Below are 14,695 nucleotides of genomic sequence, written 5' to 3' on the forward strand. Positions count from 1 at the left end.
GCATAAGGATGACAACATAATAATACTTAGATACCAATTCTCCCTGGAAAAATATGCAAACATATTGGAGAAAAGGATGCGAAATTTGAGGTAACGAGTTTGTTAGTTAATTGTTTTACTTTTGAAGAAAAGCATGATTTTATTTCATATCCTTATTGCTTTTGCTTAACAAAATTTCGGTAATTGATTTTTTATTCCATTATTTGTGTATAGATGTATGTGTGATTCAATTGATTCCGGTTAAGAAAAACTATTATTATCTTGCTTTATTGTTTGATAATTGTTTAGGCTTACAAATTTTCGGTGCAATTGCGGTGCTTTATTGTCTATGTTGTTTCAATTGCTTCTGGTTGAGGTGAATAATTATACAAGTTGATTTAATTAGTTTGTATAAATTATTTATGGTTTAATGAAAGAAAAGGTTTTGGTATTGATTGGTACCAATAAGGGAAAGGACATTGGTGCTTAAACGTTTATCTAAGGAAAGAGTAAAATCATAGACTATAGGGGAGTAGCATATCATATGATGCTTGTGGTTATATGGACTACAAGGGAATAACAAATACGTGTGGATTGAAAATTTACCTATCTTACCTTTAGGGGGAGTATTAGCTTTGTTATTATAATGTCAACAACGACATTTATGGATTGAATGTATACAAGTTATTGTGCTGGTGAATTCGGAAATTAAGCGTATGTGTAATGAATTCTTGTAATTTATTTATCCATACGATGTAAGAGTTTTGTCACTAAAATTAACAAAGGGGGAGATTGTTAGAGCATATCTCGGTTGAACCCACCAAGCGTTGGTATGTCAAGTTGGTTTCCATATTTTAGTGAGCCAAAACTCATTTAAAAAGTCGCTTAATTATGTACTAGAGTCAACTTCGTATAGGTTAGCTCGAAACTATCAGGATATGAGACATTACAAGTACTGCAAATACTTGAAGAAGTGGAGAAGTAAGGAGCTACAACGACAACATCATCCTTCCACTTGAGGTTAGTGATATTTGACTTGAACTGTTTCATTCCCTAACATATCTTTCAAGTCGTGCATACTGAAAACATAACTGAGAAGCATGAATGATTATACTCTAGTTAGACATATTATTAAGGAATACACTACGAGGTTTATTGCTTAACCATTAAACTTTGTATATAAGACCTCGACATAATCGTTTGAATGCTATTCTGATTATGTATGGGTATAAGGTGAAGATTTCATCCTAGGAAATAATGTTTTACATTTGTTTAAAGGAAGTAAATTCATGAGCTTGTTTTGTGAATCGAAAGGGAAATCACTAGGCTTTGTTGGTATTGTTATTCATTGCATATATTTTGAACTACCAATATGTGTGATTAGTATAACCGTTCATGACTTGTTTATGTTCTTGGTAAAACTATTTGCAAAGGCCTGACTTTTGTATTGGTATGATTTTTATTAGTGAAACCGATCTTAAGTAATCACCTGAAATAGTATGATCGATTGAGTGTTATTGGTATGACCAACTCTAGGCAAAGGGGAACCGATCCTAGTAAGAGGTGCAAACGATCACAAGGGGGATCGATCCTTGTATGAGGTGCATCAAGTTTTTAGTAGAAAGGGGAACCGATCTTATGGACATGTGCAACACGTTTTTAGGCAAAGGGGAACCGATCAAATGTGCACCAAATACAAGTAATTACCATAAGTATGAGGGGAACCGATCCTAGTGCCTAGTCAACCAAACTTTTTGGAAAGCTTGTGTGACTATGCACAGTACCTACATGTAGGTAGAACCAAAACTTATTTTGGTAGAACCGTGAAACCCATGTTTGGTGATTGAGTGTTCTTGATCAATCACGTAGTTCTTGAAAGTCTGATGAGCCAATTCTAAACTTCTTTGGAAGTGTGGCAGATCGGTTTCAAGATTATAAGTATGAAAGAGGACTTACCAAGTAAAGATGTCGACATACTTTGAACATGTGCAGTAACACTTATCTTTAATTGTTCAAAGATATTCCTTAGTAGCTAAAGGAAAATCCCGGATCGAAAAATAAGTTGAGAATCTTTTAATTAAGGTTTTTAATTTTATTTTTGGAAATTAAAAAATTAGTAATGTGCATTTACTAGTTGGAGATTTTGTAAGAGATTTTCGGTCAATGTTTGGACAAAGCATTTCCAGGAATTATGGATACCGGATTTGGAATATATTGCATATCTTGAGAATATTTTCGGTTTTGGAAATTCCTTGGTGTCCAAATGAAACGCACCAAATACTAAACCTTCTTAGCTGATAGGATTACAACCTAATAAAACATCAAATCTAGATCATTGATTTCAAGAGCCATAACTACATAAGCTAACCCCCAAGAAAAAACTCATACACTCTGATACTTTAAATATAAAAATCTCTCAGGTGATATAAATATAATAATGTGTTGTTTTACAGAATCATAAAAGAAATATAAAATAAAAGATATGCAAAATGCATATATTTGATAAAGCTTTAAGCAACGTAAACGAATATCTTCGAGCGCACAATTTCTTCTGGTATCTGAAATCTGAAGTGGGAACGAGTGAGCACATCATCCCAAAGGGGTGCTCAATGGAAACATATAACCCTCATGTAATCACCAACATGCATCACGATTCTTCTAAAGAAAATATTGTAAACAAATTTACAAACAACATAGAGCAGAAGATTGCTTAAACTCACTTCCCAAGAGATTTGCGTCCATAATGGCAATATCCGTGAAAGATCCACCACCGGATGGATCTATGAGAAAATAATTAAACAACTTAAACATATGTTATCCCAACCTCGTCTCACTCAATAGAGAAGAAGATGCTAGGAATAACTCTATTCTCAAATGATAGTAGGAATCCAGGTACCGTAAGATATCAACGTGGATTGCATTATAGCAATGATCAGTATATTTATATTACCTGGCTAAATTGGGGCCTATAGCTAGATGACAAAAAAGGTCATTACAAATAACCTTCACACCACCCCTCATCAAAATAATTACCTAAGTACATATTTTACCCCTGATTAATTAACATTAGTTAATCATATTAGGGGTCAATTGTATTTTGGACGTGATATTAACTAATGTTAGAGAGTTCTTCAAAACATCAAACATTTATATCTTTTTTCGTAAACAGTACTAAGAATCGGTTTACGTTCATGCACTTGTAAACCGATTCTGGATTGGTGTTTCCAAATTAACAGAGGACATACATAATCGGTTAACGTTGTTATATGTATAATCCGATTTTACTATCAGGTTTTACATATTACATATGTAAACTTATTGTTTCCTTTCATACAATTTTTTTTCCATTCATTCCATTATTATTGTAGGATGCATTTAGCACATGCATCAAGGCTTTGAACCCCTAGACGACCCTAGTGGACGAGTTATAGTCTCATGAGAGTTTACATAGAGGTCTACCTACAAAACCTATACAAAAAATTCTAAAGCCATCAATCTTCCTACAAATACAATACACGATCCATGTAGTCCGGGTCATCCTCCAGGATTTTTTCTACCAAGAAGTGATAGCTTGCATCGAATGCGAATGCTTCCCCCTTTTCCTCCAAGTAGCGCGCTTTCACGACTTCGTGCTACAAAAACACAAAAACAAACTAACATTTGTTAGTGGTGTTTCATTGGAAGATAAAACAACATGGGTTACGTAAAACAAACCACAAAAATACTTAAAAATTGTTCAATGGACAAGTTGAAGGGGCGAGTGTTAAAAATCCGAGGTTGGATAGCCAAATAAGCAAGTATCGCATTTTCTATGACTAGGTGCCTATCATGGACTTGTTGAACACTTCTTCCATTAGGATTCCAAAATTCTTGGCTAAATTTGTTGTGTACCCTAGCCCAAAAGGTTACAAAATCCACCCTTACGGAGGACTGACGTCTAACTTGATTTTCCGCGTATCATGCTTTGGTGATTACCAAATCTTTGTTTGAATCAAATGATGCCATTTCTTGTATGTGAAGGTATGAAATGAGTAGTTGTGGAGTATATGGAGTGATGGGGAATAAAATGATCAATTTTGGGACAAATGGGGTCCAAGGGTGAGGTCACTATTTATATAGAAAGTCCCTAACGACTATTTTTTTTTTGAAAAAAATGAAATAATTTGGCATAATCGGTCTTCTAGAAGGTATATATAACCCGGTTGAATCTTAATGCCACCAGGAATCAGTCTTTTTTGTGACCAACATAAACCGACTAAAGACATGTAAAAAACATGAATTTTCACCGAAACTAATCGATTTATATATATATTCATATGTGACCCAATTCTAGCTTGAAAAATATACAGGAAAAATAGCTTGAACAATCAGTTTATATATATTCATATGTGACCCGATTCTAACTTGAAAAACATACAGGAAAAATAGATTGAACAATCGATTTATATATATATTCATGTGACCCGATTCTAGCTTGAAAAACATACAAGAAAAATAGCTTGCACAATCGGTTTATGTTGCCATATCGAGTAGACCGATTGTTGTAACACATAACTATAATTAAAACTTCAAGTGTATTAAGTTGAACAAACCTTAAAAGAGTGTTAAGAACTTAAAAGAGTTGAACAGAGATCATCCAAAATACAAACCTTAAAAGAGTGTAAAGAACTTAAAACAACCACAAGTCTTATAAACCTAAACTTTTAATATCTAAAACTTAAACATAAAAACTTAAAGTGCAGGAACACCAGCATCAGCACCAACATCAACACCGGCATCAACAGCAGCTACACCATGGGGATTAGACAAATGTATGGCTCAAACCAGGTTTCAAATTAAATACTCCGGTAAATAGTAATTTGTGGAGTGCCGTACTGCCCTCGTGGGCTTGCGCAGAAAATAAATTAAAAAAACAGAACCGAAAAGAAAAAGAATGTTAAACATACGATGAGTGATCGAAGCAAACCCAGAAAACCGAAAAAACAAGGGCGATCTTCTTTTTCTTCTCCATCATCTTCTTCCTCTTTCTCTTCTCTTCTTCCATTATCTTCATCATCTTCAGATGGAGAAAACTTAACCCTAAAGAACTCATCATTCTTGATATATCAATTAAATTCAAAAATGGGTAGAAAATCTCCTTGTCTTAAACCAACCCTAGTCACAATTCTTACCTTTGTAGCCTTATATGCATTCTTCAATACTTTTCTTACACCTATACAATCCCTTATCATTTGAATCATCATCTAATTCACCTTTCTCAATCTTGTCTTCCTCTTCTTCATTTAATTCTCCTCCTCCTGTTAAAGTTTATTCATACGATCTACCCAGAAAATTCAATTATGGTGTTGTTGAGAGTTATCTTAAAGCTCGTGATCCGTCCATTTCAATTCCTTTTGATGATGTTTCAAATCTTAAGTATCCAGGGAATCAACATTCTGCGGAATGGTGGTTGTTCTCTGATTTGATTAAGGAAGATCGGTATGGTTCTACGATTGTTAGGGTTTTGGATCCAGAAGATGCTGATTTGTTTTATGTAGCATTCTTTTCGTCTTTGAGTCTGGTTGCCAATCCAATTAGACCAGTTAGTGGTGTGAATGTGAATAGTAATGTCGGTGGTAGTGTTTACATTGATGAAGAAATGCAACAAAGTTTGATGGAATGGTTAGAAGAACAGATTTATTGGAAGAGGAATAATGGGTGGGATCATGTTTTTATATGTCAAGATCCAAATGCACTCTATAAAGTTATTGATAGGATTAAGAATGGGATTTTGTTAGTTTCAGATTTTGGAAGATTAACAAGGGATCAGGCTTCTTTGGTTAAAGATGTTATTTTACCTTATTCTCATCGGATTAATCCTTTTAAAGGTGAAACTGGTGTGGAGGGGAGGAATTCATTGCTCTTCTTCATGGGAAATCGGTATCGAAAGGAGGTAAACTGCTCTTCTTTTGACATTTGTTTTAGATGTTGCTGTTTATTTTTGAATTTAGGAAATTTAAGCTGTATTAGGCATTCCAGATTTCTGTTGGGGAATGGAAAGTTAACTTGAAACATTTGACAGCTAGAGGCGAACCAATTAAGCAACAAACTCTCTGAACAATTATAGTTTTTACAAACCTGTATTTGAAAAAAAATAATGTTTTTAGCTGTTTATTAGAGCTGCATTTGTTATTATTGTGGTTGTCTGGGCATGAAAAATGTGATATAGACTGAATGGATTCGTTCTGCAACCTATAATGTCATGCCAGTCACAGTCTTTCTATCTTGTATTAGCTTATATGTGTTGGTTTTCTTCTGGAATGGAAATAGAAAGAAAGTAGTATTCTGTTCATCGGAGAATGATATCCCGAGTTTCAACATACCAATGATCCTTGTGAAGTTGAAGTTTGTAAAATTGCTGTCTGTCGTAAACATGCCGAAGGTCTTGTGTGATGTACCAATTTAGACTGTCACATCCTTTTATACACCTTTCTTCTCTCTGGGGTAAATCTCTTATATTACTATGCTTTTTGTGCTACCATAGGTCTTACTTCCTTAGGAATTATATAATTGATTAATTTCTCAAAAGCCAAGCAATCATGTTCCTCTGTGTGATATTACGTTGAAACTGTGTCTTAGATGAGTATAAGGTGGCGAAATGTGTACATCCTGTTGGCACCTTTGCGTGTATAGGAAGCCCGTTCATTCATACTTGCAAATAACTTTGTGGAATTTCTTAAAAATGAAATGTATGCAATATATTCAGAAATAGCAAGAAAATAGTCGGAAGCTTCATTTCATGTATCACTTGTAAGAGCAGTCCTTCATCGTGGGGACTTACTGGTGTTGCATAGCATAGACCGCATAGTTATGTACATGCATGGTCTCTGTGATTCTTTACCAGCTGTTCACTTTGGTTTTATTTTCCTTTAGCTTTGGATATGTGATAAGCTTCTAGTATGCCATATTCAATATATGTATTTATTACACAAAATTTATGGACCACGTCTGTCTAGTTTATTTGTTATTGTAGATATTAATTATCTATGTGGACTAGTTTTCCGTAGACATATGTCTTCACAAGTGAACACTCGCGAATAATGACTTGCTTTATTAAATGGCCCTGGATGTCTTGATCCTCAACTGTTCAAATTATTTTTTTTGTAGAAGAATTTGTGATGTAGGTGTCCTGAGGTTGGATCTCTTTCATCTTTTAAAAGCATAGTTGTTAGAAATAGTGGAAGTTTGAATTACACGTTTTTTTGCTAGTACAGAACAATTACTTTGCTAGTGGCAAGGTTAGTGGAAGTATGTTTGGCCTCAATTATTTGGCAACAATGTGTGTATAGTAAATTTAATTGTAATTGCATCACTAGGAACATTCTTGTTATTTTACGGCTTTCTTGTGTATCTATCTTCCTCTATTTCTTTTTTTATTATTTCTTTTTTGCAATTTCACATTGTCTTTGGATCCATTTTCTTTGTCCGATCTCATTACCTGCGTTGGTACAGCTTCATTTATAAGTACGCCTTTCTGTGAAACAAACTTCTGATAGGGGTGTCGCTCTTGCTAAGCCTCATTGTAGTAGGGCTGCAGTCAGCATTATGTTAGCTAGTAATTGAGTTCTGTATGAAACTTGAAGAGAGGAGATATGTTTGAATTATCGCAAGCTTGGTGTCATGAACAACGCTCTTTCTGTTGTTTATTGTATGCCTGATCACTTTGCACGGCTGATCTGCACCTAACAGCCAAACAGGGAGCAATTTCTTCCTAGTAGTTCATTGAGTAATGGGCTTCTGTCACATGAATCCTCCTGGTTGGCATTCATTCTCAGGCCTCTTGCAGCATATAGGGTTTCTCACACTTTTTTCTGATGGATATTTAGAATGCATACAGTCATATTCATCTGCCGAAACTCATTTCTTTTAGGAATACTATCATTGCAGCTTTATTTTGTTGATTGACAGAGTTCGTACAGAGCTTCTTTGCGTGCTATGATATATACATATATATTGCCTCTTGAATATGCATAGCATAGGATCACATTTTGATCAAATGGAGTTATTGACATTTATTTGAATCCTGTTTTTAGAAACTGTTAGTCAGTTGACATAACTGAGTAGTAGCAAAGCATTATACTCTCTAGTCATGGGTGTTATATTTCGTACATTTAAAAAACTGCTAATGCTTATTTTATTTTAGGGTGGCAAAGTTCGTGACCTCCTTTTCCAAGTGCTTGAAAGTGAGGAAGATGTCATTATAAAACATGGTGCACAGTCCAGGGAAAGTCGACGTATGGCAACACAAGGGATGCATTCTTCAAAGTTCTGCTTACATCCTGCTGGAGATACACCCTCAGCCTGCAGACTGTTTGATGCCATAGTCAGCTTGTGCATTCCAGTGATTGTCAGTGACCAGATTGAGTTGCCCTTTGAAGATGCGATAGACTACTAAAAAATTGCTATCTTTGTAGACTCGGACACTGCAGTAAAACCAGGTCATCTAACTAAAATGTTAAGAAAAATAAGAACCGAGAAGATTCTGGAATACCAGCGAGAGCTTAAAGAGGTGAGCAGTTTTTTCATAGTTCTGGTTTGTTTATTGATGAATTATAATATGTCGGGGCATGCGTTATGTGTTAGTCCATTTTTCATAGTCACTAAAAGTTATTATAATCTTTAGCTCATAGTCACTAAAAGTTATTATAATCTTTAGCTGTTGCTACAATGACTTAAACTCGTTAATACCATCGCATATGCCATTTAAAATGTTGTCCTACCTTTTTGGAGTACCTTATATCATTAATTCTCGGACACTATGCTGTTAATACCGGCATTAGACTCATATGCACTTGGTTCACTTCATGCTCCTCAGCTTTGCAGTAGTTCTTATATTGATCACTTATTAATGTCGGTAACAGCATTGTTCATGTTCATAGCTTCAAAATATCATTAAACGTTTTTTAGGTGACCAAGTAACTCTAATCCTTGAGAGTCCGAGACATAGAAAGCCTGGGGCATTTTCGGTTCAAATAAATCCATGTTGTTGTTTAGAGCAAGGAAATAGATGTTGGTGGGCTTTACACTGGTGATTTGGCGACGGTCGCGAGGTAGTGGTTGTAGTTATGAAGATGGTGGTAATGTCTGTCCAGTCTCATTTCAGTTAGAGGGTCATACATCATAAGTAATTTTTGTGGGTCAGATGTTATTACTCACTGGGTTTCACAGGTTAATACCTATCTCGCAATAGTAAATTCGTCATGATCCTGCTAAATCTGGGGATCAGACAAGCTGCGTGTTAATAAGTGTTTATTTATACTTTTGTCTGTGTCAGAGTTCATATTTTTGTCTTCGCTGCAGTAGTGGAAACTGTAAACTGAGAGGTCTCAAGGGACCAATTTTTTAAAAAGTAAAATAAAGAGTGCTGAAAAGTTGTAGTTTGTCACAATGTTGAGTCAAGTTCAAGATATCCTGACAAAAAAGCTAATCAGATAATGGTGAGTTTGATTAATTTCCCTTGTTATGTGTTCCACAGGTAAAGAGATACTTTGAGTATGATGATCCAAATGGAACAGTGAATGAGATATGGCGCCAAGTTACTCTGAAGCTTCCCCTAGTAAAATTGATGATTAACCGTGACAAGCGTCTTGTAAGAAGGGAGCTAAGTGAACCAGAATGCTCCTGTCTTTGTTCCAACAAGACAGGGGCCCGACCCACATTTTGATATTTTTAAAAATCAATGAACAAGCACCTCACCTGTTTACTTAGTGTAGAGCTTTAAGTATAGTCATTCAATAGTAGCCGAAGTTCTAATCCTCTCTCGTTCCAATACATTATCATCAGATCAAGATTTGGAGCTTATTAGGTATCCAATGATACGAATACATAACCTTAATTCTTCTTCATCGAGCCACCAGAATATGCAGCACGTCCCTCATGTTTCTCATGTTTCGTTGCAGGGCATAATTGCAGTTTCCTTGGTTGATATACAACAAAATAAGGGTTCGTCTCTGTTTTCCCCCAGGCACTTCCATATAGATATTGAACGCACTCCTGTTTTCTTTTTAGTTTTTCGTTATAAAATAGATCTTTTACTTCCTGTATTATTAGTTTCCAGGTTTTTGTTAGTGTAATTTACAGCGAAGCAACAGATGGAGAATGAGATTGTTTGTTGTAATATAGTCTTTGTATAGGTTGGAGGATGAACCAAGATAAACGATAAGAATATAGATATTATTGATTTTGCATCAGTCTGTTAGTTGATTTTAGTCCATATTCAACCATTCAAGTTATATATCTCAGCTTCAGGTTGTCTTATGTCTCTTATTCTATTATGGCATTTCTATGGGAAATCAAATGTTTTGGTTATCTGGAACCCGTAGTTCACCAGCTCTTGCTTTTTAGATTTCCCAGTTGACTTACTTGCCAAAAAGAAAAGAAAGAAATCCCAATCTAGATAAAGTTTCTTTGTTGGGAAATACCAATATACTTTTTATATGATCTGTTAAAGATGTGTTTGTCACAGACTTATAGATGCAGCTTAGCTTCATTGCTATTAGCTGTTCAGCGAAGTCAGTCCCCTCGAAAAAATAGAAGAAATGATTGGAATTAAACTGAATAAGAGTTCACAAAAGATTCATCTTTTAGCAATTGAGCATAAATTATGCTTAAAGGATTGCCAGACCAAACTCTGGACAGAATATCTGCCACCTTATTCCACTCTTTAGACACAGCTATATCACCAAGAGTTAAACAATCTAAAGACATTCTTGATATCAAGAACTAAATTATGTAAACTCCCGTCAATGTTGAAGCTTTCATTATTCATTGCGTCCACCACCAGTTTTAGAGGCTAGTTCAAAGTGTGGACAGCCTCCACTTCTAAATCATTTGCCTATTGAGCCGCTTCCCATAAACCTCTGCTCTCTGCATCGATACGTAATCGATCAGTGGTACCTAGAGCTAGTACTGGTACGAAGATAGATTGAGAAAAACATAATGAAAAGCAAACAAGATATTACTGCTAAATTCTTCTTCTTATTGCTTGAAAAAAAAAACTCTATTACAATCAATAAGTGAGTGCTCTCTCTCCCGTTTTCTCTACTTCTCATATCAATGGTCTCTTTCCCTTTTCTAAGAGTTTATTCTAACATAAAGAAAGACTATGAGTTTTAGAACTCATCTAATTAGGAATCCTATCTAAGTTAGGAAACCTCAAACTTCTAGGTCAAGTAGTTAAACAAACACCCCTTCTAGTACCTTCTAGTACCTTCTAGATACTCTCTAGCCATAATATGGCTAAACTAAACCTAGGCTAGTAGTCAGCCCCGTCCGGCAGCCTTAGATGACCCTCTGCTACGATATTCCTGTATCATGGCTCCCTCATTTTAGGAAGCTGAAACTCTTGTGTAAGCTCTGAACTGAAGGTGCGGAAACTCGACCTCACCTTGTTCCTTTTTATACTACTTTGCTTTGCTTTGCTTGGTACTTGACCTGCACGTCCCACATGAAGCATGACACGGTCACCTCTTCTACTAGGCGTCACTTTTGTTTCGAAAATGTAATCTTCTTTGAGAGCTTCCTCTCGTTCTATCCACAAGTCTTGTATTGGTGGTAGCTTCATTTCTTGATCATCCTCTTCATTATGTAGTGGAGGTTCAAATAGCTTCGAGTATTCTGCATGAATGACATAATACATCTGTATATATGGTGGTAAATCTAACTGAAAAGCATTATCTCCAAATTGCTTCAGTATTCTGAAAGGTCCGTAACGTATAGGTTTAAGCTTCTTCCCTTCACCCTTAAGTTGTTTTTTCCTATACGTAAATATATTAAATCTCCCTTAGAAAAATTACAAGGACACGATGTTTATCATGCTTAGCCTTGTATTTAGCCTGAGATTTTTGTATTTGAGCCTCTACTAAAGCATGTATCTTACTTATCTTCTCAATAAATCTTTAAGCTCTAGTGTCTTCTGCTTCTATTGATACATTATCTTGAGAAGTGGAGAAACTCATATCAAATGGACTCTGCGGCAAATATCCTAGACAAACTTCAAAAGGAGACTTCAAAGTGGACCCTTGAAAGGCTCGATTAGAAGAAAATTATGTAAAGGGTAAACTATTATGCTTAGAGTGATATCCTCGTAGGAGATGAACTAATGTCCGATTCAACACTTCTGTTTGCCCATCTGTTTGGGGATGAAAAGCAGTGCTATGCTTGAGTCTTTTATCCATCAGACTCCATAATTTGGTCTATAATTGACCTAGAAATCGACTATCTCTGTCAGAGATTATAAAAGTAGGTAACCCAAAATGTTTTCAGACATGATGGAAAAATAATTTAGTTGCGCCCTCCCCTGTCACTGTCTTTTTACAAGGAATCAAGTTGATCATCTTGTTGAACCTATCGACTACAACAAATATGTAATCATCACCTGATTTTGTCATTGGTAATCCTCTTAAAAAATCCATTGAGATGATTTCTCATGGTCTGGTAGGAACTGGTAATGGCATGTACAATCCTCTCTTCCTATTAGACGGTTTTGAGGTATTGCATAACACGCATCCTCGAATATATTTGGAGACATCGAGGTGCATCTTTGGCCAGTACATATACCGCTTCAAATTTAGTAATTTTTTCTCTATGTACCAAAATGACCAGCTATACGAGAAGTATGTGCTTCTCTTATCCAATGAATTTTATCTCTACCGTTAGGTACATAAGGTTGTACCTTTGTACATTAATCCATCCGCTAAACGAAAATCACTTGAATGCCCTTGAATTAATTTCTTGTATGCATATCTGAAATCTTCATCTCCCTCATATCTTTGAACATATTCACTTGGTGACAATGGTTGAGACTGCATTGCTACGAATAAATCCATACTAGGGGGTGGTCTTGACAACATGTTTGCTAACTTATTTTGTACTCCTTGCTTGTACTTGATATGAATACCAAACTACTCTAAGTAAGATGCCCACTTCATGTGTCGAGCCTGCTGTAACTTAGATTGGGTCTAGAGATATTGTAAAGGTTAATGATCAGTATGAACCATAACTTGTTTCCCAAACAGATATGGTCTCCAATTCTTTATAGCTTGGTGCATAACATACAACTCTTTGTCATATGTAGGATAATTTTGAACTAGTCCTGTGAATATCTCTGAGTGATATGCTACTGGTTTCCCATCTTGGAATAACACTGCCGCTAAGGCATAGTTAGATGTATATGTTTCTACCTCGAAGGGCCTATGTAAATTAGGCAATGTCAAAACTGGTTCCTTTGAAATCTTCTTCTTCAATAATTGAAAAGTATCCTCATGCTTAGGTTCCCATTTAAATACTGCATTAGCTTTGGTTAAACCATGTAAGGGGGCTGCAATTTGAGAAAAGTGTGATCGTTGTCGTAGGCATCAAAAATAATTACACTTTCTTACTACTCAAAATATATAATGAAGTAAGGGCAAGAAAGGATCGTTCCCACAGAGAGGACTAAGGTTGTCAAGTTATTTCGGTTTCCTATAATAACAATTGGAGGATTTTTTGATTTATGTAAGGTAAATTAAACTAAAAGCAAAAGAAAGCAAGCAAATCAGAGATATGTGAAAGTATTGGTCAAAGATTTCGCTTTTCATTCACTAACACGTTCTTGTCTTAATAACTAGAATTGATATTTAATCTCTCATTATCAAAATTCCTATAATACCTAGTCGAAAGAATATCTCGCAATTTCCTGATTTCATCACACATACATGTAAAACGATGCAAGTATGAATTATACCAAAAGAATAACCTAACGCCTTGCGCTAATTAAGTTCAATTCCCATGGAGCATTAAGATTCATGAAATTAGGCTAATCAATGCAATTGAAATACATTGTGCAAGCAATTCGAACAAAGGTCATGGTTCACATATGATTACAAGGATATATCACTATAAGCTATAACCATATTTATATTACTTGTGTTCAAGGAGTATTGATGAGTGCCAAATATTGTATATTTTTATCCCTTTTTGTTGGCAATTAACTCATCTTTTGTGCATTAATTCTACATTTTATCCCATATTCTGTATTTTCATTGTTTTCAAGAATAAATATTTTTCTTAATTAATTTTGTATTTTTAGGTAATAAATGAAGTTTGGATGAATTGCGGAGCGGAAAAGAGCAGAAAAGTAGTAGAAAGCCGGAAGAAATTACGCAAGGAAGCCGCGAAGAATGGTGCGCACAAGTCCAAAGAGCTAGGAATGGGCTCAAGAAGGAAGAATTGTTCTTAAAGAAGATATGGGCTTGGCATACCCAAGGCCCAAAACCCTTACCCAAACCCATTTTCTATATCCATAACCGCCTCCATTCTCAGCCGTTAGATGGGACTACATCGAAATCCTACGGTCGCTCCTTCGTAGAGCATCAAAATCTGAAGTCTCTGCCAAACACCACAGCGCTTAAATTCCAAGCCTTCAGATTAGATTGTAGTTGAATCCAACGATCGCTTCTATGCCTGTGCATCAAAATTAGATACTCCCGATCTACACTACAGTACCTAACATCATATAACACCGTTGACTTCGTTGTGTTTCAAAATCCAACGATCGCAGCGATTCATCTCTCATCTCACCGTTAGATCTACCAACCATCTTCGCATCTCGCAGCTCAGAGTCACATAACATCAAAATTTGATGAAGCCGCTCAACACTCTAAAAACCTAATACCCATACCTCCAAATCGACCACTTC

General features: G+C 35.6%; 1 pseudogene; it reads left to right on the forward strand.

The window, feature by feature from the left end:
* The first annotated feature begins 4,898 nt into the window (after nt 1-4,898).
* LOC113311073 lies at nt 4,899-10,259 on the forward strand (annotated as a pseudogene).
* Nucleotides 10,260-14,695: the final 4,436 nt, after the last annotated feature.

This window comes from Papaver somniferum, chromosome 9, assembly GCF_003573695.1.
Source record: "Papaver somniferum cultivar HN1 chromosome 9, ASM357369v1, whole genome shotgun sequence".
Classification (NCBI taxonomy): domain Eukaryota; kingdom Viridiplantae; phylum Streptophyta; class Magnoliopsida; order Ranunculales; family Papaveraceae; genus Papaver; species Papaver somniferum.